Below are 24,270 nucleotides of genomic sequence, written 5' to 3'. Positions count from 1 at the left end.
CATATTTATGCCTCTTGCAAAGGAAGGTGATCCAACCAAGCTAGGAAATTATTGAACAATATCATTAATATCTCACCCAAGTAAAATTGTGCTGAAGATGATTGAAAAGCAGCCGCAGCAGGATATCAACACTGAATTGTCAGTAATTGAAACCGTATTCAAAACAGTACATGGACATCGTTGCTGATGTCAGTTGCATCCTGACTGAAAGCAGAGAATACCAGAAAGATGTGTACTTGTGTTTTATTGGCTGTGCAAAGGCATTTGTGTGAATCATAACAAATTATGAATAATATTGCAAAGAATGGGAATTCCAGAACACTTAATTATGCTCATGAGAAACATGTACATAGATCAAGAGACAGTTTTTGGACAGAACAAGGGGATACTGAGTGTTTTGAAGTCAGGAACATTGTGTGTCAGGTTTGTATCCTTTCAACATACCAATTCAATCTGTACGCTGAGCAAATAATCCAAGAACTCAGACTATATGAAGAATGGGGCATCAAGTTTGGAGGAAGACTCATTAACAAATTAGGTTATGCAGATGACACAACCTTGCTTGCCGAAAGTGAAGAGGACTTATGGAGGTCAAACACCGCAGTCTTCAGTATGGATTACCCCTCAACATAAAGTAAACAAAAATCCTAACAGCTGGACCAATAAGTAACATCATGATAAATGGAGAAACGTTTGAAATCGCCAAGGATTTCATTTTACTCGAATCCACAATCAATGCCCATGGAAGCAGCAGTCAAGAAATCAAAGACACATTGCATTGGGCAAATCTGCTGCAAAAGACCTCTTTAAAGTGTTGAAAAGCAAAGATGTCACCTTGAAGACTAAGGCATACTTGACCCAAGTCATGGTGTTTTCAATCGCTTCATCTGCATGAGAAAGCTGGATGACAAATAAGGAAGACTGAGAAGAACTGACTCCTTTGAATTGTGGTGTTGGCGAAGAATATTGAATATACCATGGACTGCTAAAAGAACAAACCTGCCTTGGAAGAAGTACAACCAGAATGCTCCTTAAACAAGGTTACTGAGACTATGTCTCACATACTTTGAACATGTTATTAGGAGGGACCACTCCCTGGAGAAGGATATCATGCTTGGTAAAGTAGGGGCCAGTGAAAAAGAAAAAGACCTTCAATGGGATGGATTGACACAGTGGCTTCAACAACGGGCTCAAGCATAACGAGGATTATGAGGATATCGCAGGACTGGGCAGTGTTTCATTCTGTTGTACATAGGGTCACTCCGAGTCAGAACCGACTTCAAGGCACCTAACAAGGACAACGTAATTTACTCAGTTCTTGAAAAAAATATCTTCAGTTAATGCATGAACTTGATTCAAGTGAGCAAGTATATGTTGCTAGTAAATGGCTGTCAAAACTTAAAATCTAATCTTCATATATTGAATCCTTCCTTCTTTCCATTATATAATGTTGTCTTTTGGCCAGTAAATGCTTATTTAAAATAGTATAGACAAAAGGTGAAGTACATTACTTTCTTGGATATTTTCAAATAAATGAAGTGATTTGTTTTTTTTAAAACATTTTTTTGTGTGTGTTTAAAAATGTGTAGATTTGCATTGCATTGGATTTCTAACGGTAGATGCTACATTGAAAATATTTCACATTATGAGTTGAAGAAAAAGCTCAGGTAAAATGATTCAAAGAGATTGTCACGGGGAAGTAGTTAAGTAGGATCAGTTTGAAAAATTAATACTGCATTGCACTCAATCCATCTGCTTGTCCTTAGATTTCCACGGTTTTTATTCCTTCTATTCTTAAATTAGGCTCTAAAATATGAAAACTTGGGAACACCCTAAAATATAAAGTATTAACAGAACATAAAATATAGGCAACATTTATATCAATTGATTACTATTATAGTATAGGAATGCCTATATAATTTGATTCTAACTCACAGTGTCTCCATGTGTGAAGGCATAGAACTGTTCTCCCTAGGGATTTCAGTGACTGATTTTCCAGAAGTAGGTCGTCAGGTCTTTTTTTAAGGCACCTCTGGGTGAACTTGAACGTCCATCCTTTTGTTTAGCAGCCAACAGCATTAACTATTTGCATCGCCCAGGGACTCTATGAGTACCTCTAACGAAAACAAAAACAAAAAACTACTTCTGGTGCCGTTATATTAGATGAAAGCATAAATTCATTGCCATCGAGTCGATTCCGACTCATAGCCACCCTATAGGACAGAGTAGAACTGCCCCATAGAGTTTCCAAGGAGTGCCTGGTGGATTCCAACTGCGGACCTTTTTGTTAGCAGCTGTAGCGATTAACCACTATGCTGCCAGAGTTTCCTTAGGTTTATTGGTAGTGTTATTTAGTTTCCATGTATTCTTTTCCCTGATTCTTCCTGTTTTTGATTTATAGCTTCATTATATTATGGTCAGAGAAGTGCATCCTACAAAGTTTTATACACTGTCTATGAATATGCCATCACTTCAAAACATTTTTCTAATTTCCTTTTCAATATTTATTTTACTCATGGATTATAAACTGACCTCACATGTACAAAACATCACTTCTCTTTCCACAGTTCTTTTACTAATCATGGACCATTTGATCCAGTAATAGAAAGAAGGATAGTTACATTTCTTAGTTCTTCTGTTTTCTATGTAAGCCTTGAGGTATTAATTTTAGTTCACTATGTGATCGGTGGCAAGTTATTTAACCCCTTTGATGTTCAATCAATTTATCTGTAAAATGGGTACATAAACCAATGGTATACTAGTACCACGGCTTTGCAAGATTTGGTCGCCAAACATTCAGGGATTTTAGAACTGGGTGTTAAGCACAGGCAAGTTGATATTGGGCGTAGTGGAAGTACATACAACCTGAAAATTGCATAGCGTTACAAATCAAAACTTTTTGTATTTTCTTTCAGGGAGCTGGTTTATGGATATAAAAGATATAGTACAAGCCATGGGAGATCACTGTGCTTATACACATAAGGCATGTAGTGCATGGTGGCTTCACATTCAATATTAGTATAGCTACATACTTCTGCAGGACAGAGAGACTGGTCTCAAGTGAGTTGATGCAGGCACAAAAATTTGGCGATATCAACACCTTAAAAACTGTCCTAACTTTGACCTAGTTCTTTTACGTCTTGGTGTTTATCCTAAGGAAATATTTGGAGTGAATTTAAGACATTTATACGGTAAAAATGTATAATAGTAAAGAAACTAAGCATTAAAAACACATAAAAGCATTAAATATCCAACAGTTAAACTGTAAGCTCCTTGAAGACAAGGGCTAGATTATATTCTCCACTATATTTAGATCAATCGGAACAGTGAATAATTAATAAGCAGTTGTTGAATGAAAGAAAGAATAAATGAGAACATTGGTAATAAATATTACATCTACAGTATTATATATCTATTAATAATTAAGTTTTCAAAAACAGTTAATTAAATGAGAAAACATTCATGATTAAAAATTGACTAAAAAAACCAACATGGAAACCTCTGGAGATTCTGTAACTTCAAGTTGGCACAAAATCCCAAAACAAAATTCAGTCAAATAATTACTTTCTTACAAACACTCATACAAACACACGTACCACATACACTGAGAGAGATGAAAAAGAGAAATGGAGATCAATTAGGGAGAAATAATATCACAGCTTAAAAAAGGACTTTAACTGGTGACAGGATTAAAATTGATTTTACTTTGTTCTCTTCATGACGTTGTATTTTTTTCAAAATTTCCATAACTACTGTGTATTTCTCTTATCAGAAAAAAGAAGTGATATACATTGAAAAATTAAATTAAAATAAATATGGATAAAATAATTTAGAAAATATCAGTAAGAGGTAAGTAACAAGGCTGGCCTTAATCCAAAAAACACAAAACAATAAATGCTGGAGAGGCTATGGAGAGATTGGAACACTTATACTCTGCTGGTGGGAATGTCAAATGGTACGACCACTTTGGAAATCGATTTGGTGCTTCCTTAAAAAGCTAGAAATAGAACTACCATATGATCCAGCAATCCCACTCCTTGGAATATATCCTAGAGAAATAAGAGCCTTTACACGAACAGATATATGCACACCCATGTTCACTGCAGCACTGTTTACAATAGCAAAAAGATGGAAGCAACCAAGATGCCCATCAACAGATGAATGGATAAGTAAATTATGGTATATTCACACAATGGAATACTACGCATCGATAAGGAACAGTGATGAGTCTGTGAAACATTTCATAACATGGAGGAAACTGGAAGGCATTATGCTGAGTGAAATCAGTCAGTTGCAAAGGGACAAATATTGTATAAGACCACTATTATAAGATCTCAAGAAATAGTTTAAACAGAGAAGAAAATATTCTTTGATGGTTACGGGGGCGGGGAAGGGAGGGAGGGTGGGAAAGGGGTATTCACTAATTATATAGTAGATAAGAACTACTTTAGGTGATGGGAAAGATAACACACAATAAAGGCAAGGTCAGCACAACTGGACTAAACCAAAAGCAAAGAAGTTTCCAGAATAAACTGAATGCTTTGAAGGCCAGCATAGCGGGGCAGAGGGGTTGGGGAACTATGGGGACCATGGTTTCAGGGGACATCTAAGTCAATTGGCATAATAAAATCTGTTAAGAAAACATTCTGCATCCCACCTTGGAGAGAAGCATCTGGGGTCTTAAACGCTAGCAAGGGGCCATCTAAGATGCATCAATTGGTCTCGACCCACCTGGATCAAAGAAGAATGAAGAAAACCAAGACACAAGGTTAATTACAAGTCCAAGAGACAGAAAGGGCCACATAAACCAGACACTACATTAGCCTGAGACCAGAAGAGCTAGATGGCGCCTGGCTATAACCGATGACTGCCCTGACAGGGAACAGGACAGAGAACCCCTGAGGGAGCAGGAGTGCAGTGAGATGCAGACCCCAAATTCTAGTAAAAAGACCAGACTTAATGGTCTGACTGAGACTAGAAGGACCCCAGTGGTCATGGTCCCCAGACCTTCTGTTGGCCCAGGACAGGAACCATTCCCAAAGCCAACTCTTTAGAGAGGTATTGGACTGGACAATGGGTTGGAGAGGGATGCTGGCGAGGAGTGAGCTTCTTGGATCATGTGGACACTTGAGACTATGTTGGCATCTCCTCCCTGGAGAGGAGATGAGAGGGTAGAGGTGGTTAGAAGCTGGAGAAATGTGCATGGAAAAGAGTGGAGGGAGGGAGCAGGCTGTCTCATTAGGGGGAGAGCAATTGGGAGTATGTAGCAAGGTGTATATAAGTTTTTGTGTGAGAGACTGACTTGATTTGTAAACTTTTACTTAAAGCACAATAAAAAATTTTTTAACAAAGAGGAAAGTATGTATCTATGTTTTCGTATAACATTATTATAATAAAAACAAAATTAATGAGTACTTAAAAGAGACACAATAATTGAAAATAGTCAGAAAACTTTATTAAGCAATTAAGAAATGCCTGTCAGTGTTACCTATTCCTCCCTCTTTTTCTTCCCTGCTTCTTTTTTTCTCACAAAATTCCACCCAATGCTTTTGAAACAGAATTGATCTTATTGTTGGAAATTTTGGAGACATAATCTTCATAGCATAGTGTTCCATCTGCTAAGTGCTGAGAAAGTATTATCTGATTTGCAGCTTTTAGAAAATGCACCACTTTGTCATCAATGTTCTCTATTTCATTGCATTCTATTTAACGATGTAGCTTCCTAAAATTCTTTTGGGTGCGTAATTTGCATTGACACTGGTAGTACCGGAAAGAGATTCATCAAATCCATGATTATAAAACTTAAAACCATGGAAGTAGTAAAACACTGATTGTTAGCTTGTTATCAACAACTTACTCTGCAGACTTATTACGTGATTAGTATTTCACAGTCAATTCTAAGTTGGCTTTCCTCTCTGCATCCTGTTGTAATCCTTATCCTTATTTCATAGCTGAATACACCATTCCTGCCTTCTTCAAAACCTATGTCCTTCAGTTTTCCCCTTCTACTTTTCTCAATGTCTAAAAAAAATCATATTTTCCTCTCAGAGAGAAAATGCTCTTCCTTTTTCTGAAAGCCATAATTTCTCACCCAGTAATCCTCATTTTTTTTTTTTTTAATCCTCATAAGCTGTGAATAAAGACACGGGTGTGGGTGTCAGCACTGCTGAAAGTTTCTGAAATTGGGTGAGTTCCCTATATTTATATTTTCTGGCACATTAGAAAGACACACTTTCTTGACTATGAGTGACTGAAAAAGAAAAGGTTTCCTTTTCTGTACATATGTGTATTAACATGAAATAACAAGTTTTAAAGGTATATTTTATCTTCAAATGAAATGTAAGGAACAGTATGGTTTGATACATGTTACTGACCATATTGGGAGGTAGGAGTGTACGAGTTCAAATGACAGGATGCATTTTTTAACTTGAAGGAATAGACAGAAATAATGTTTTCAGAGTTCAAATAATGATTTTACATATGGCTGCACTTCAGTGCAGAACGGTTGATAGTTGAGACAAAGCAATATTTTGGCTTCTTGACTAAAGGGCTAATATAAATGCTCATTAGTTTTCATAGTGATAATTTGGGAAAATGTGACATTGGAAGATTCTGTCAATGCGAAGGAATTAAAATCTTCATGTTTCAGGCTATAGCTGAGCTTAATCTCCTCTGAAGGGGATCGTTTTTTATATATCACCCCCGGTGGTGCAGTGGTTAAGTGCTCAGCTGCTAACCAAAAGGTTGGCAGTTCAAATCCACCAGCTGCTTTTTGGAAACTCTATGGGGCAGTTGTGCTCTGCCGTATAGGGTTGCTACGAGTAGGAATGGACCCGACCCCAACAGGTTTTCTTTCTTTTTTTTTTTTTTCCTTTATTACTTTCTTACCTCTTGCCCTACTAGGAACCTATTAGAGAATTTCTTCTGGGATATGCTCATTCTACAGGTGAGACCTCCATCTCATTCAAAGATATAACTTCCCAGTCAGGAGGAGGAAGCATGTTTCCTGTGCTGTAAAGGCAGTGGCCAGAAAGAGTCAAAATAATGCAGGAGCTCCCTGGGTGCCAGTCAGTTGCCCTTTAAATGGAGACCATGGCAGAGGAAGCAATGATCTCAGTTCCCTGGAAAAGTCACATCGTCCACTTCCTACAAGGTCATAAATGTTGTATTGCTCTCTGTGAATCTGTGTATACAATTTTATTTTTGTTTCTTACCTAGAGCTCTGAGACTCTGGGGTATGCTAAATATAAACCAGAAACAAAACAAAAACCAAACCCACTGTGGTCAAGTTAATTCCAACTCATAGCGACACTATAGCACAGAGCAGAACTGTCCCATGGGGTTTCCAAGGCTGTAAATCTTTAGGAAGCAGAGTGCCACGCCTTTCTCTTGTGCAATAGTTGATGAGTTCCAACCTCCGACCTCTAGGTTAGCCTCTCAGTGGTTTAACCTAGTGCTACCTGTTTACATGGAAGATAAGAGATAATGAGTGGAAATGTCTATACGGAGCAATGCTAGTAACAATTGCCAAATATAAAGTAATCTCTGAGAACCCCAAACTTCAGTATTCAAATATGAAAACTGATTAGTATTAACTCAGGTAGGGAGTTTCCATGTCAAATGCCTTGACTGTGTCTATTATGCAATGGCTTAAAAAATAATGAACTGCCAATTAAGAAAAGATAGATGCCTTCAAGTATCTCAGTCTAATGGGATCATCTGTCTTATAAAACTTTTACTGTCACTAAGAAAGAAAACCTACTTGACAACCATTTATTTAGACGTGAAAGGACAGCAAGTAATTGGGAGCAGAATGTTCTTATACTTTAAAGAACTCTTACACTGACGAGAGGGAATGATGGTAATTATTGTGAAATATTGGAACTGAATTAAGGTCAGAGTCCACAATGTTCTGACTAAGTGGGCATGTGTTGGGTCATTATAGTATTTTGAATATATTAGTGGTAGGAACCCCAGTGGCACAGTGGTTAAGTGCCTGGCTGATAGCTGAAAGGTTGGTGGTTTGGAGCCATAGGAGAAAGAAGTGGCAGTCTGCTTTTGTAAGGATAACAGCCTTGGAAACCCTATGGAGCAGTTCTCCTCTGTCCTATAAGGTCACTAGAAAAAAAAAAAAAATCTTTTTTTTTTTTTTGGAATTGACTTGTTGGCAACGGGTTTTTGGTTTAGTGGTAGGTGAGAAGATAAGAGAGACTTTGTGAAGCACAGAGAGAAAGGGGTCAAACAATGAATGTATTTAAACCTTTCAGGAAAATCAATTTGAAGATTTACCAATTGGAAGATAGGGAAGGAAGGAAAACTCTTTTAGAAAGTGTGAGTTTTCTAAGCCCTCCTTAAGTGAAAAAAGTCCCTCGGTGGTGCAAACAGTTAACATGCTGAGCTGCTAACTGAAAGGTTGGAGGTTTGAGTCCATCCAAATGCACCTTGGAGGAAAGGCCTAGCAATCGACTTTCAGAAAAATCAGCCATTGAAAACCCTCTGGAGCACAGCCCTACTCTGACGCACACACGGTCTCCTTGAGTTGGAATTGACTTGAGAGCAACTGGACCTGGAAATTTGTGTGAGAGAATAAATTTCCACTGGATCCCGAGAGGCACAGTTGATGTTTGTAGGGTAATTTACATCTTAAATATATTTTCTTACAGTTGTCTAATTTTCTATCAGTTTTGAAATGTAAGTGAGATTAGTGATATATCAGCATTTGGTGGCTGGTCACATGATTTTCTACGACAGAGCAGGCTGATTAAAACAAGCTCAGCCATCACCAAGGGCCTATGCTCTTTCCACTGCAACTCACCAAGCAGTATGTTTGTCACGCTCCGCACTTTCTGAACAATGAAAGGGTTCCCCTGCTCCCAGTTCAATATGTACTGCAACTTTCTCTTCAGGCATCCAAGGTGAAGGCTCCATGGGCTGCTAGCTTGAAGGAATGTTCGTCACCAATGGAGAGAGTAAAGAAGAAGCTTTGCTAGTCTCCAAATTTAGTGTGAGTGCATTCTTCAGCAATCTAGAAATGACTGAGCACATGCTGTTTCTACTGAGCTGAGGGCAGGGGTAGCAAAAAGGCCAGATAATGTCCTAATTCCTATGAAGCTGTGGTGGAACATTTGCTTAACCTTTCAAGAAGGAGATAGGTGTGTAGCAGTAGAGGGCAGTGATAGATTTCCAAGGCTGAAATCTTTACTGAAGCAGACTGCCACATTTTTCTCCCAAAGAGCAGCTGGTGTGTTTGAATCACTGACCATTTGGTTAGCAGCTGAGCCATTAACCACTGTGCCACCAGGGCTCCCAAGATGGAAATAGGAAGGGGAAAACATTTGAGATTGCATAAGAATATATAAAAACCAGTGATAAAGATCAGTACAATTGTTGTGATTAAGTATAAATGCCAGCTCTAAAATATTTGACAGTCAAAGCATGAGGTTAAATGCTTTGCTCTCATTATCAAAAGGGAGAAAATATGTCAGCTCTCAGAGGAAAGCAAGATGTTCTAGAACTGTATTAGCTAATAATTGTGGCTGTTTGTTAGAAAAGACATTCTAGGGCAGTAACCTAACATATCAGGGTTTATTCTCATGTATAATGAGATGTTTGCGGATAGGTGGCTTTGGTACTGTGAATCAGAAATGCCAGAGCCGAGCTCTTTGCAGTTCTCCTGACTTTTCCCTAATGGTTCCAAATGGATTGCTGGGTTTCAGCCACTTAACACCTAGGAAGATCAGGTGTGAGACCTCAGCAGTCATTAGAGTTTAGGGAATCTTGGTTTTATGTAGAAAAGACCCACATATAGAAACTGGAGGTCGAATGATAGAGCTCTAAGTCCAGTCAAGCTAGGTCACTAGCCATAAAAGACAAGATTCAGATAGAAGCATAAAACAGAATCTGTTGTAAGACTGTAGCGAATGGTGACATGTTCACACAGAACATTAAAGAAGCTAAATGTTACGTGGTATGAGTCCAGTGGTGCTGAGGATTCAGAGCCAACTTAAAGTGTATACCTCCTTAAGATTTCCCAGACGAGCCACAATGTTTTTCCCAGAAAACAGTGTGAAGTTGAGTGTGCAGTGAGTTGTAATTATGGAAATTGAAATACTGTAATGGAAGGAACTAATGTGTGACACAATATTAATTCATAAATGCACATTTACCATTGACAAAGCAGTAGAAAATGAAGAAAATATGTTTTGTTCAGAGGATGCAGAATTTTCAGAATATAGTTTCAGTAAGTATAAAAAAAATCCATCAGACATAATTCAAATAAGTATTTCTTCTAAGACAATATTTAAACCTTATGATATATTCCCTGAAAGACCTCATGCTTCTTAACTCTTACTCATAATAATAAAAAAACCCACTGCTGTCAAGTTGATTCCGACTCATAGCGACCCTGTAGGACAAAGTAGAACTGCCCTGTAGGGTTTCCAAGGAGTGGCTGGTGGATTCAAACTGTTGACCTTTTGGTTAGCAGCCTGAGCTCTTAACCACTTCACCACCAGGGCTCCTTTACTCATGATATAGTATTTAGCAAATGTTAAACATGTTGACTGATTCAATCCAACTATACTTACAAGTGCTTTTAAGTACGTGATTGTTTTATTTTGCAATAACAAAAAAAAGAAAAGAAAAGAAGAAGATTTGCAACCAAATTTGTGCTTTTGAATTTATGTATTTTTTTACTTGGACACTTCAATCTTGAGAAGTGAAATCACTAAACTTATATACAAACCAATTCTTAAAGCCTTCCTACAGGGAATGGTTTATGCATCTACCTCAAATCTCATCTGATTTCTTCTTGGTTTGCAAGGAAATCCTAACAATTATAAAGCTATTACGTTTTTGAAACCACTAAGTTTGAAACTTCAAATTTCCTAGAATTAAAAAAAAAAAAGCTTCAACTTTGTAAAAGGGTTTCCCTTAATTTATACCTTTGTACATTTGGATGAAATGTTAATGATAACATTTCCATCTGAAAGGAGTATCTGTGTAATATTATCAATGTGAAAGACTGAAAACACATAACTACGTATCACTAAGCTGGTTGGAAGTACAACTGAGATGTAACCAAAGGAAATTATTTTAAAACTGAGATTTTTTTTTTTTTAATTAATGATTTGTAGTGTCCCTGAAGTTTTTAAACCACATATACCAACATTTAGATATAACTTTTCTAAATGCTTGCCCATCTGATACTTGTACCTTGTTTTGAGATGTGAGAATAAGTTAATACATATATATTTTCACAAACTCTGATTTTCCCTTTCCTCACCAGAATTTTCCCTAGAGATACGACAGGCTTGCTTCAGCAACACTTAGTCCACTGGGAATACCTCCAATAGCACTCTAAAAATCAGGGAGGTAATTAAACTGAAAAGAGGGAGAAAATTGGCTGTTTCAGAGGTAGACTTAACAGGAATGGAGATGAATTTTTCAAAATTATTTTTATACTTGTCCAATGTGTCATGGCTTGCCACTGAACGTGAAAGAAAAAAAAATTAAATAATGCAGCCAAACATATTTTTGAGCATAATATATTTACACATACATAGCAAGATGATGCAAAGGGCTGGTATTTTAAATAAATCTTTAATGAATTTTGGAAATATAAGGATCTCTACAGCATGAGTTTTTTATCAAGTGAAAATAAATATCGTGATTCAACTGGAATTTCTTTTAATAATTTATGTGAATATTAAAACTATATTCTCAAATATCTTTCCCTACATTGTTTGAGCCAAGGAAGATGAAATACCATAAAAACAAAACCTAGCATTCCCATGACTTAACAGAGTAGAAATCAATTTCTCACTCATCCACTGGGATGTATAAGGGTGGCCTTGCATCTGGTGATTCAGAAGCTAGGCTCTTTCCATCCTATGATTTTGTCTTCTCCTAGGGTGTTAGAATCTTTTGCTCCCTCGGCAGATAAAAAAAAAAAAAAAAAGAGTGGATAAAACAAACTCACATCTTAACCATGTCAGTCCAGATGTGCAATATAATTTCTAATCACGTTCCACTGGCCAAAAGAAGTTGTATTGCCCACCTAGATGCAAGGGAAGCTGTGAAAGATAGGCTCTGGTAGAACAGCCACTTTGCAGCCACACTTTCATATTGTGGAAGGACAAAGAAGATTTTCAGTGGACAAGTAGCCAGCCCTAAGACACCTAGAATTATTTGTTTTGATTGTGCATTCTAAAATCTTGGAAAGCTGAATGAAGAAGGAGGGACCCTGTCTCAGGAAACTTAGATTTTAAAACTCATTGAAAGCCCAAATCTCTTCTCTGAGATCAAGAATTCGACAGCAAAACGTCAAAGTTAAATATGTACACTCATAGGCACCAATATCTGAATTGCATATATAGGCTCGTTAAACATGCACTCTGCAAAGAGGACATGAATTTATGCTAACCATGGACAACAAGGAATGGTAAGTGAGCCGGGAAGGATTTACGGAAGGTTCTTAAAAAGTTTTATAAACAGAAATTCTTCCTCTTTCCATTTCTTCAAAGTGTGTTTGGGCTCATGTCATGTAGTATGTTTTCTGAGTTTTCAAATTGGTCTACGCTCTTCAATTTTCTGACCTCAGATATGTAGGATATTAGGCCAGAGGTTTTCTGTTTTGTTTGCTTATTTTTTTGTCTGTTATTTTGAGATTATGTAGCCCCCACTGCTTTATTTACAAAAAAAGAACAACAAACACACACATACACAACACACACTCTTTGGTCTAGAAGAATTATATAACTTGTTAGATATTAAGCAGCTAATTAGTACAGAGCTGGCCCTACATTATGCAGGATTATGCTTCCTCCTCTCGGGATGCTTTCTAATTGTTTCTTTCTTCCTTACCGATGAAAATATACGAATGTTGATTTTGTTTTATTTAATTAGATATCAACTGAAAGAGTAAATGTAGATGCCAGCATGGTTTTTCTTTGTTACAAGCACATTCTTTAGAAATGCAATCCATGAATGCATGCCAAGATAAAAAGTTGAAATCAAGATGCAACTGATTTTTTTCAGCCAGCTGTTGACAGGATTTTGAACAACCACAGAAGAAGTCATTACAGCTATTCTTGCACCATAAAACAGCTATAAAAAAATGTCACTTAATTCTGAAGTATTTTGTATACTTTCAGAAAATCAAAACTATGTTAATCAAAAGTAGAAAAGGGCTTATTCCCATAACTAAAAATAAATCATTCAAATTAAGAGACGATTTGGGTGAATTCTTCATTTACTGTGTCCAGATCTTCACGCAACAAACAACAGTGGAAACTTTCTATTCATCTAGTTTATTCATCTAGATACTCATTGAATATTTATTTCTAGAAAAGACATAATACGTGCGTGAACACACAATGACACGTTAGTCCCATTGTGGACTATTTTTATTACTATTTTAATATTGTGGAATTGTAATTAACCTGCAACTTTTTAAGGGATTCAACATGAAAATAAGAATCTCTGGGCGTAGCCAACATGGAGTTATAGAGAGAAGCACCTTGGCATCCCTCGACAGCAAAGACCCTAAAAACTAAGTAAAACAGAGACAAAGTCAATCCTGGAACCCTAAGCATCAAATGAAGAGAAAAAGAACTCAACCAAGCACCTAATGGAATAAGAAGCTGACAAAACAGAGTGAGAAGAGATAAAAGCAGAGGTCCACTATCAGCTAACGCAGTGCAGCTACATCATCTTGGACTTGTCGGAGATAGCCAGGCAGGGAGTACAGGAAAGCTTTGTGGAGCTCCCGGCAGGAGAGAGAACACATGGTAACCAGTGATATGCACTTTCCCACTCCTCACTCTTCTTCCTCCTGCTCGGCCTCCACCACTTCCCAGTGGGCTGAGTAACCACGGTCTGGGAAGCGCTGGCTTTGTGCTGCTTGGACTCACTCTGCCCACACCAGCTGGCTTCTTCAGTGCCATTTCATCATTGCTGGTGTTGCTTTTTTAGGCTTCTTTTGGTTTCTTCCCTGCCACTCCCCTCCTCCTCCTTCTTTTTCTTGAACACCTGGCTCCGTGTGCCATCTTTGCTTCTTCTTGAAGGGCTATTAAGTGTCACTAGGCTGGGGAACTACTTCCTCAGTCTGTGCTGCCAAGTTGGTGGGATTCCCTGGGGCCTTTTGTTTGTTTGTTTCCTTTTTCTTTTTGCAGCTTGGGAGCCCCTTCTAGCAGGGCTGCACTGGGAGGCTTGGGAGCCACTTCCTAAGTCTGTGCAGCCACACCAATGGGATCCCTGGGGGCCTTTTTTTTTTTTTTTAATTATTCTTTTTGTTTTTCTTCATTTCTCGGTTTCTCATCTCTCTCTGCTTTCCTTCTTTTCTTGTCTCCTGAATACCTGGTACTGTGTGTCATCTCTGCTCCTTCTAGATGCACTGTGTCCTGATGCCTGGGATCCACCTCCCTGGTCACCAGTAGGATCTCTGGGGGCATTTTTTTTTAATTTTTCTTTTTGTTTTTCTCCATTTCTCAGATTCTTGTCTTTCCACTCCAAAGGCAAGCTCCCTCAGCATTGTTTTGGTTGTTTGTTTGGCTCCTGCTTCTCTCTCCTCTCTCTCTTCTTTCCCATACTTATCTTAGCTCCACCATCACAACCTCCCCCACCTCCTGACTACCTGCACTGTGCGCTGACAACACCCTTGAGCAGCACAGGCAGGGTAGACCAGAACCTGCCTTGCATTGACCTCCAGCCCACCCTGTTGGCCCCAGTACATGCCTCAAACAACCCCTCCCAGCTCCTCACCTTCAGCTGTACCTGCCCTGACTCAGCATAGCTGAGTAACTGGTCCTGTCTGTTGAACAAGGTGGTGAAAATTATTGTACCCATAGGTGAGCAAACAACAAAGAACACACAGCATTCCAGCTCAGACATAACCAAATTAAAAAAAAAAAAAAAAAACAGAATGAACAGAATGAAACAAACAAATTTACAATCAATAAATGAAGAAAATAACTACTGAGTGTCCTGAAGACAACAGGCAATATCAAAACATATATAAAAAACAGGACAAACTGGATCCATAGGCATCCAAAATAAAACACCAGATGACACTCAAGTAGAAGAAAAAGCACTAGAACTATCTGATAAGAAATTCAAATCTATAATATTCAGAGCTATCCAAGAGCAAAAAGCAGACAAACATGAGGAAAAAATAGACTAATTCATGGAAAAGGCAGACAGATTTGTGGAAAATACAGACAGAAAAAAAGGAAGAATTCAGGAAAATAACACAGGAACAAAATGTCAAAATAAATTCACAATTAGAAATCATACAAAAACAACAATTAGAAACCAAGAACATAAACAACAAGGTTTCGGACATGGAGAGTGTCATAGAAGGTTTGAGGAAGAGGTTTGAAACAATGGAAGACAGGATCAGTAAAATTGAAGAGGAAAACTTGAACACAACTTTGAGGAAAATCAGAAAAAAGACAAATGAAAATGAAGAAAGCCTGAGAATTATGTGGAATACAAGCAAAGCAAAAATTTGTGGGAGATTGGAGTTCCAGAACAGGGGGAAAAAATGGAAAACACAGGATCATTGAAGACCTGCTGACAGAAAAATTCCTTAATATCATGAAAGATGAAAAGCTGACTGTCCAAGAAGCACAACGAACCCTATATAGGATAGCCCCAAAAGAAAATTACCAAGGCATATCTATAACACTTGCTAAAACCAAAGACAAAGAAAAAATCCTGAGAGCAATTTGAGAAAAAAAAAAAAAAAGTCACATACAGTGGGGAAACAATAAGACTAAGCCCTGATTATTCAGCAGAAGCCATGCAGGCAAGAAGGCAATGGGATGACAAACAAAAAACCTTAAAAGTAAAAAAAATTGCCAACCAAGAATAATATATTCTGCAAAACTCTCATTCAAATATGATGGTGAAATTAGGATATTTCCAGATAAACAGAAACTAAGGGAATATGTAAAAACAAAACCAAACTTACAAAAATTGTTAAAGGGAGACCTTTGGCCAAGAGTAAACAACATCAGACCACAGCCTGAATCTAGGATGCAAGATTGTACCAGCCAGATACCAACTTAAGAAATGAACGCTCAAAAACTATCCAAAACCAAAAAATGACAGCAGGAAACTAGAGAGATTAATCTGTAAATGACAACAACATCAGAACCACATCAGAACAATGAAAGAGGGAATAAATGGTGTAGGTATAGAATTTTCTAATGGAGAGGAAGGCAAGCCAATACCAATAATAAACTGGTCCAAACCTAGGAAAGTAAGGGTAAATTTCAAGTAACAAAAAAGAAAGTTAACAAACCTACTCATCAATATAAAGAAGATAAACATAAAGTCTCAGTAAAAACAAAATCTACAAAAACAAAAGAAATGAAAAAAAATCCACAAACAAATGGAATTCAGCACAGGAGAGTAAGAGGAACAAACAATGTCAGCACCACAAAAAAAAAAAAAAAAAAAGCCCGACAAAATGACTGCATTAAACTCACACCTACCAATAATTACACTGAACGCAAATGGCTTAAATGTACCCATAAGGAGACAGAAAGTGACCGAATGGATAAAAAAACAGGATCCATCAATATGCTGTCTACAAGACACATACCTTAGAAACAGACATAAATATATGAAAAAATCAAAGGATGGAAAAACATATCTCAAGCGAACAGCTACCAAAAAAGAGCAGGAGTGGCAATACTAATCTCAGATGAAATAGACTTTAAAACAAAATCTACCATAAAAGACAAAGAAGGGCACTATATATGGATTAAAGGGATGATCCATCATGAAGACATAACTATAATAAGTAATTACATACTCAATGACAAGGCTCCAAAATACATTAAACAAACTCTAACAGCACTGAAAAGAGAAACTCAAAGTTCCACAATAATAGTAGGAGACTTCAACACACCACTTTCAGTAAAGGACAGAACATCTAGAAAGAAACTCAACAAAGATACAGAATATCTAAAGGACACAGCCAACTTGACCTCACAGACATATATAGAAAACTGTGAAATGCACATTCTTTTCCAACACTCATGGAAAGTTCCCTAAGATAGACCACGTTTTAGGCCACAGAGCAGCCCTCAACAAAATCCAAAACACAGATAATACAAAGTATCTTCTCTGACCCAACACCATCAAAATAGAAATCAACAACAGGAAGAGCAAGGAAAAAAAAGACCAGTTACATGGAAATCGAAACACCTGCTTAAAAACTACTGGGTAATAAAAGAAATCAGAGATGGAATAAAAAAATTCCTAGATTCAAATGAGAATGAAAACACGTCACACCAAAGCCTTTGGGACACTGCAAAGGCAGGGCTCAGAGGTCAATTTATAGCAATAGATGCACACACCAAAAAAAGAAGAAAGGGACAAAATTAAAACTTTGTCTACACAACTCAAACAAACAGAAAGAGAACAACAAAAGAAGCCCACAGCCACCAGAAGAAAGGAAATAATAAAGATCAGAGCAGAAATAAATGAGAGAAGAGAAAATAACAGAAAGAATCAATAAAATCACAAGTTGGTTCTTTGAAAGGATCAACAAAATCGTCAAACCACTGGCAAATTGACAAAAGAAAAACAGGAGAGGACACAAATAACCCAAAAAAGAAACAAAATGTAGGACATTAGCACAGACCCAACTGAAATAAAAAGGATCATAACAGAGCTTTATGAAAAACTATACTCCAAAAAATTTGAAAACCTAGAGGGAATGGACAAATTTCTAGAAACACATTATCTACCCAAACTAACACAAAATAATGTTGAAAATCTGAACAGACCCATAACAAGAGAAGAGATTGAACAGGTAATAAAACAACCTCCAATTAAAAAAAAAAGAAAAAAAGCCCTGGGCCAGATGGCTTCACTGAAGAATTCTACCAAACATTCAGAGAAGAGCTTACACCAGTACTACTCAATCTATTGCAGAACATAGAAAAAGAAGTGATATTTCCATATTCATTGTATGAAGTCAGCATAGCACTGATTAAAAAATCAGGGAAAGACAATAAAAGAAAGAAAGGAAGGAAGGAAGAAGGGAGGGAGGGAGGGAAAGAAAGAAAGAGAGAAAGAAAATTATACACTAATATCTCTCATGAACACAGATGCAAAACTTCTTAACAAAATTCTAGCCAATAGAATTCAGGATCATATAAAAAAATAATAATAATACATCATGATCAAGTGGGATTCATACCAGGTATGCAAGAATAGTTCAATATTAGAAAATCAATCAATGTAATCCACCACATAAATAAAAGAATCACATGATCTTCTCGATTGACACAAAAAACTCATTAGACAAAGTCAAACACCCATTCCTGATAAAAACTGTCGATAAAATAAGTATAGAAGGGAAATTCCTCAACATTATAAAGGGCATCTATACAAAACCAACAGCCAACATCATTCTTAATGGAGAGTGGCTGAAAACATTCCCCTTGAGAACAGGAATAAGACAAAGATGCCCTTTATCACCACTCTTATTTAATACTGTGCTTTGGGAGCCCTAGCTAGAGCAATAAGGCAAGAAAAAGAAATAAAGTGCATCCAAATTGGTAATGAAGAAGTTAAGCTCTCCCTATTTGCGGATGATATAATACTATACACAGATAATCCAAAAGACTCCATGAGGCAACTATTGGAACTAATAGAAATATTCAGCAGAGCAAAAGGATACAAGATAAACATACAAAAATCAGTTGGATTCCTTTACACCAATAAAAAGAACAATGAAAAAGAAATCAGGAAAACAAAGCATTGATAGTGGCCCCTAAAAAAATAAAATACTTAGGAATAAATCTAACCAGGAAAGTAAAAGACCTATACGAAGAAAACTGCAAAACACTACTGCAAGAAACCAAAAGAGATTTACATAAATAGAAAAACATAACATGCCCATGGATAGGCAGGCTCAACATTGTGAAAATGACAATTCTACCCAAAGCAATTTACAAAGACAGTGCAATACCGATCCAAATACCAAGAACATTCTTTAAAGAGATGGAAAAACTACTCATTAGCTTTAAATGGAAAGGGAAGAAGCCCTGCATAAGCAAAGCACTATTGAAGGAGTAGAATAAAGTGGGAGAGCTCACACTACCTGAGCTCAGACTGTACCGTACAGCTACTGTAGTCAGAACAGCATGGTGCTGGTACAAGGACAGATATATTGACCAATGGAACAGAACAGAGAACTCAGACGTAAATTCACCCACCTACAGTCACCCGATTTTCGAAAAGGGCCCAAAGTCCATCTGCAACAAAATGAAACGGGACCGTTACCTCACACCATACACAGAAACTAATTCTAAATGGAATGAAGACCTAAATATAAAACAGAAAAACTATAAAGATCATAGAAGAAAAATTGGATCAATGCCAGTGGCCCTAACAAATGGCATTAACAGGGTACAAACCATAACTAACAACAAACAAACTCTAGATGATAAGTTAGATAACTGGAATCTTCTAAAAATCAAGCACTTATGGTCATCAAAAGACTTTACCAAAAGAGTGAAAAGAGAACCCACAGACTGGAAAAAATTTTTGGCTATTTCAAATCTGACAAAAGTCTAATCTTAAAATCTACAGGAAAATCCAACACTTCTACAACAAAACGACTAATATTTCAATTGAAAAATGAACACACTTCACCAAAGAAGATATTCAAGTAGCTAACAGAAACGTGGAGAAACGCTTGAGATCTCTAGCTACTAGAGAAATGCAAATCTAAACCACAATGAGATATCCTCTCATCCCAGGGTCACTGGCATGAATCAAAAACACAGAAAATAACAAATGTTCGAGAGGCTGCTGTGAGATTGGAACTCTTACACACCGCTGGTGGGAATGCAAAATGATACAACCATTTTGGAAAATGATATGGGGCTTCCTTAGAAAGCTAAAAATAGGAATACCACTTGATCCAGCAATCCCACTCCTAGGAATATGCTGTTGCTGTTGTTAGGTGCCATCAAGGCAGTTCCAACTCATAGTGATTCTATGTACCACAGAATGAAACATTGCCTGGTCCTGCGCCATGCTCACAATCGTTATCATGCTTCAGCCCATTGTTGTAGCCACTGTGTCAAACCATCTCCCTTAGGGTCTTCTTCTTTTCCTAGAAATATATCCTAGAGAAATAAGAGATGTCATAAGAATAAACATGTGAACATCCATGTTCATTGCAGCATTGTTTACAATAGCAAAAAGATGAAAACGACCTAAGTGCCCATCAACAGGTGAATGGGTAAACAAACAATGGAGTACTGTGCAACGATAAAGAACAATGATGACTCTGCAAAGCGTCTCACAACATGGAAGAATCTGAAGGACATTATGCTGAGTGAAATAAGCCAATCACAAAAGGACAAATATCATATGAGACCACTACTGTAAAAATTCATGAAAAGGTTTACATACAAAAAGAAACAATCTTTGGTTATTAAGAGGGAGGGGAGGGGTGGGAATGGGAAAACTCTAAATAGACAATAGATAAGTGGTAACTCTGATGAAGGGTAAGACAGTACACTATTCTGCAGAAGCCAGAAAAACTTGTGCAAGGCAAGGTCATAGAAGCTCCATAGACACATCCAAACTCCCTGAGGGATCGAACTGCTGGGCTCACGGCTGTGGGGACCATGGTTTCAGGTAACATCAAGTTCAACTGGCTTAACACAGTTTATAAGGAAAATGCTCTACATTCAATTTTGGTGAGTAGCATCTGGGGTTTGAAAAGCCTGTGAGTGGCAATCTAAGATACTCCGCTGGTTGCACCCCTTTGGGAGCAAGGAAGAATGAAGAAAACTAAAGACACAAGGGAAAACCTAGTCCAAAGGACTAATGGACCACAACTACCATGACCTCCACCAGACCGAGTCCAGTACAACTAGGTAGTGCCTGTCCCGGACAGAGCTGGAGAAAAATGTAGAACAAAATTCTAACTGACAAAAAAAGATCAGACTTTCTGGACTGACAGAGGCTGGAGAAAACCTGTGAGTATGGCCCTGGACACTCTTTTAGCTCAGTAATGAAGTCACTCCTCAGATTCACACTTCAGCTGAAGATTAGACAGGCCCATAAAACAAGACGAGACTAAAGGGAGACACGAGCCCAGGGGCAAGGACTAGAAAGCAGGAGGGAAGAGGAAGGTCTAGAAGAGAGAGTGTGGACATGTCTTGTGGTTGTTAGCCAATGTCATAAAACAATATGTATACTAACTATTTAATGAGAAGCTACTCTTTAGATTGTTCCGTCCCCCACGTGTCTGTCAGTTTGTCGTACTGTGGGGGCTTGCATGTTGCTGTAATGCTGGAAGCTATGCCACTGGTATTCAGATACCAGCAGGGTCACCCATGGAAGACAGGTTTCAGCTGAGCTTCCAGACTAAGACAGACTACGAAAAAGGACCCGGCAGTCTACTTCTGAAAAGTATTAGCCAGTGAAAACCTTAAGAAGAGCAGTGGAACATTGTCTGATATAGTGCTGGAAGATGAGCCCAACAGGTTGGAAGGCACTCCAAAGATGACTGGGGAAGAGCTGCCTCCTCAAAGTAGAGTCGACCTTAATGATGTGGATGGAGTAAAGCTTTCAGGACTTTCATTTGCTGATATGGCATGACTCAAAATGAGAAGAAACAGCTGCAAATATCCATTAATAATCAGAACATGGAACGCATGAAGTATGACTCTAGGAAAACTGGAAATTGTCAAAAATGCAGTGGAATGCATAAACATCAATATCCTAGGCATTAGTGAGCTGAAATGGATTGGTATTGGCCATTTGGAATCAGACAATCATATAGTCTACTATGCTGAGAATGACAACTTGAAGAGGAATGGTGTTGCATTCATGGTCAAAAGAACGTTTCAAAATCTATCCTGAAGTGCAATGCTGTCAGCAATAAGAAAAAATCCATATGGCTACAAGGAAGACCAGTTAATATGAATATTATTCCAAGGACTAGGGCCAGAGATGAAGAAACAGAAGATTTTTATCAGCTGCTGCAGTCTGAAATTCATCGAACATGCAATCAAGACACATTGATAATTACTGGCGATTGGAATGCGAAAGTTGGAAACAAAGAAGAAGGATCAGTATTTGGAAAATATGGCCTTGGTGATAGAAACAATGCTGGAGATCGAATGATAGAATTTTGCAAGACCAACGACTTCTTCATTGCAAGTACCTTCTTTCACCAACGTAAACGGTGATTATAACCATGGATCTGACCTGATGAAACACACAGAAATCAAATGGACTACATCTGTGGAAAGAGATGATGGAAAAGCTCAATATCATCAGTTAGAACAAGGCCAGGGACCCACTGTGCAACACACCACCAATTGCTCATATGAAAGTTCAAGCTGAAACTGAAGAAAATCAGAGCAAGTCCACGAGAGCCAAATATGACCTTGAGTACATCCCACCTGAATTTTGAGACCATCTCAGGAATAGATTTGACACATTGAACACAAGTGACTGAAGACCAGATGAGCTGTGGAATGACATCAAGGACATCATCCATGAAGAAAGCAAGAGGTCATCGAAAGACAGAAAGAAAAAAGAGACCAAGATGGATGTCAGAGGAGACTCTGAAACTTGCTCTTGAACATCGAGCAGCTAAAGCAAGAGGAAGAATTGATGAAGAAAAAGGACTGAACAGAAGATTTCAAAGGGCGTCTCCAGAAGACAAAGTAAAGTATTATAATGACACGTGCAAAGAGCTGGAGATGGAAAATCAAAAGGGAAGAACACCTTTGGCGTTTCTCAAGCTGAAAGAACTGAAGAAAAAATTCAAGCCTCGAGTTGCAATAGTGAAGGATTCCATGGGGAAAATATGAAACAATGCAGGAAGCATCAAAAGAAGATGGAAGGAATACACAGAGTCATTATACCAAAAAGAATTAGTCGATGTTCAATCATTTCAAGAGGTGGCATATGAACAGGAACCGAAGGTACTGAAGGAAGAAGTCCAAGCTGCTCTGAAGGCATTGGCGAAAGACAAGGCTCCAGGAATAGATGGAATATTAGTTGAGATGTTTCAACAAACAGATGTAGCACTGGAGGTGCTCACTCGCCTATGCCAAGAAATATGGAAAATAGCTTCCTGGCCAACTGACTGGAAGAGATCCATATTTATGCCTATTCCCATAAAGGTGATCCAACCAAATGTGGAAATTATAGAACAATATCATAAATATCACAGGCAAGCAAAATTCTGCTGAAGATCATTCAAAAATGGCTGCAGCAGTATATCGACAGGGAACTGCCAGAAATTCAGGCCAGTTTCAGAAGAGGACATGGAACCAGGGATATCACTGCTGATGTCAGATGGATCCTGCCTGAAACCAGAGAATACCAGAAGGATGTTTACCTGTGTTTTATTGACTATGCAAAGGTGTTTGACTGTGTAGATCATAACAAATTATGGATAATGTTGCAAAGAATGGGAATTCCAGAACACTTAATTGTGCTCAAGACAAACCTTTACATAGATCAAGAGGCAGTTATTGGGACAGAACAAGGTGGTACTGATTGGTTTAAAGTCAGGAAAGATGTTCATCAGGGTTGTATTCTTTCACCATACCTATTTAATCTGTATGCTGAACAAATAATCGGAGAAGCTGGACTATATGAAGAAGAATGGGGCATCAGGATTGGAGGAAGGCTTATTAACAACCTGTGTTATGCGGATGACACAACCTTGCTTGCTGAAAGTGAAGAGGACTTGAAGCACTTACTAATGAAGATCAAAGACCACAGCCTTCAGTATGGGTTGCACCTCAACATAAAGAAAACAAAAATCCTCACAACTGGACCAATGAGCAACATCATAATAAACGGAGAAAAGATTGCAGTTGTTCAAGGATTTGATTTTACTTGGATCCGCAATCAACAGCCATGGAAGCAGCAGTCAAGAAGTCAAAAGACGCATTGCATTGCTAAATCTGCTGCACAGGACCTCTTTAAGGTGTTGAAGAGCAAAGATGTCACCTTGAAGACTAAGGTGTGCCTGACCCAAGCCATGGTATTTTCAATTGCATCGCATGCGTGTGAAAGCTGGACAATGAATAAGGAAGACCAAAGAAGAATTGATGCCTTTGAATTGTGGTGTTGGTGAAGAATATTGAATATACCATGGACTGCCAAAAGAACGAACAAATCTGTCTTAGAAGAAGTACAACCAGAATGCTCCTCAGAAACAAGGATGACGAAACTGCATCTTACGTACTTTGGACATGTTGT

The sequence above is a fragment of the Elephas maximus genome, chromosome 21 (genome assembly GCF_024166365.1).
Source record: "Elephas maximus indicus isolate mEleMax1 chromosome 21, mEleMax1 primary haplotype, whole genome shotgun sequence".
Taxonomy (NCBI): domain Eukaryota; kingdom Metazoa; phylum Chordata; class Mammalia; order Proboscidea; family Elephantidae; genus Elephas; species Elephas maximus.
The sequence above is the reverse complement of the archived record's forward strand: the minus strand, read 5'-3'. Positions refer to the sequence as shown.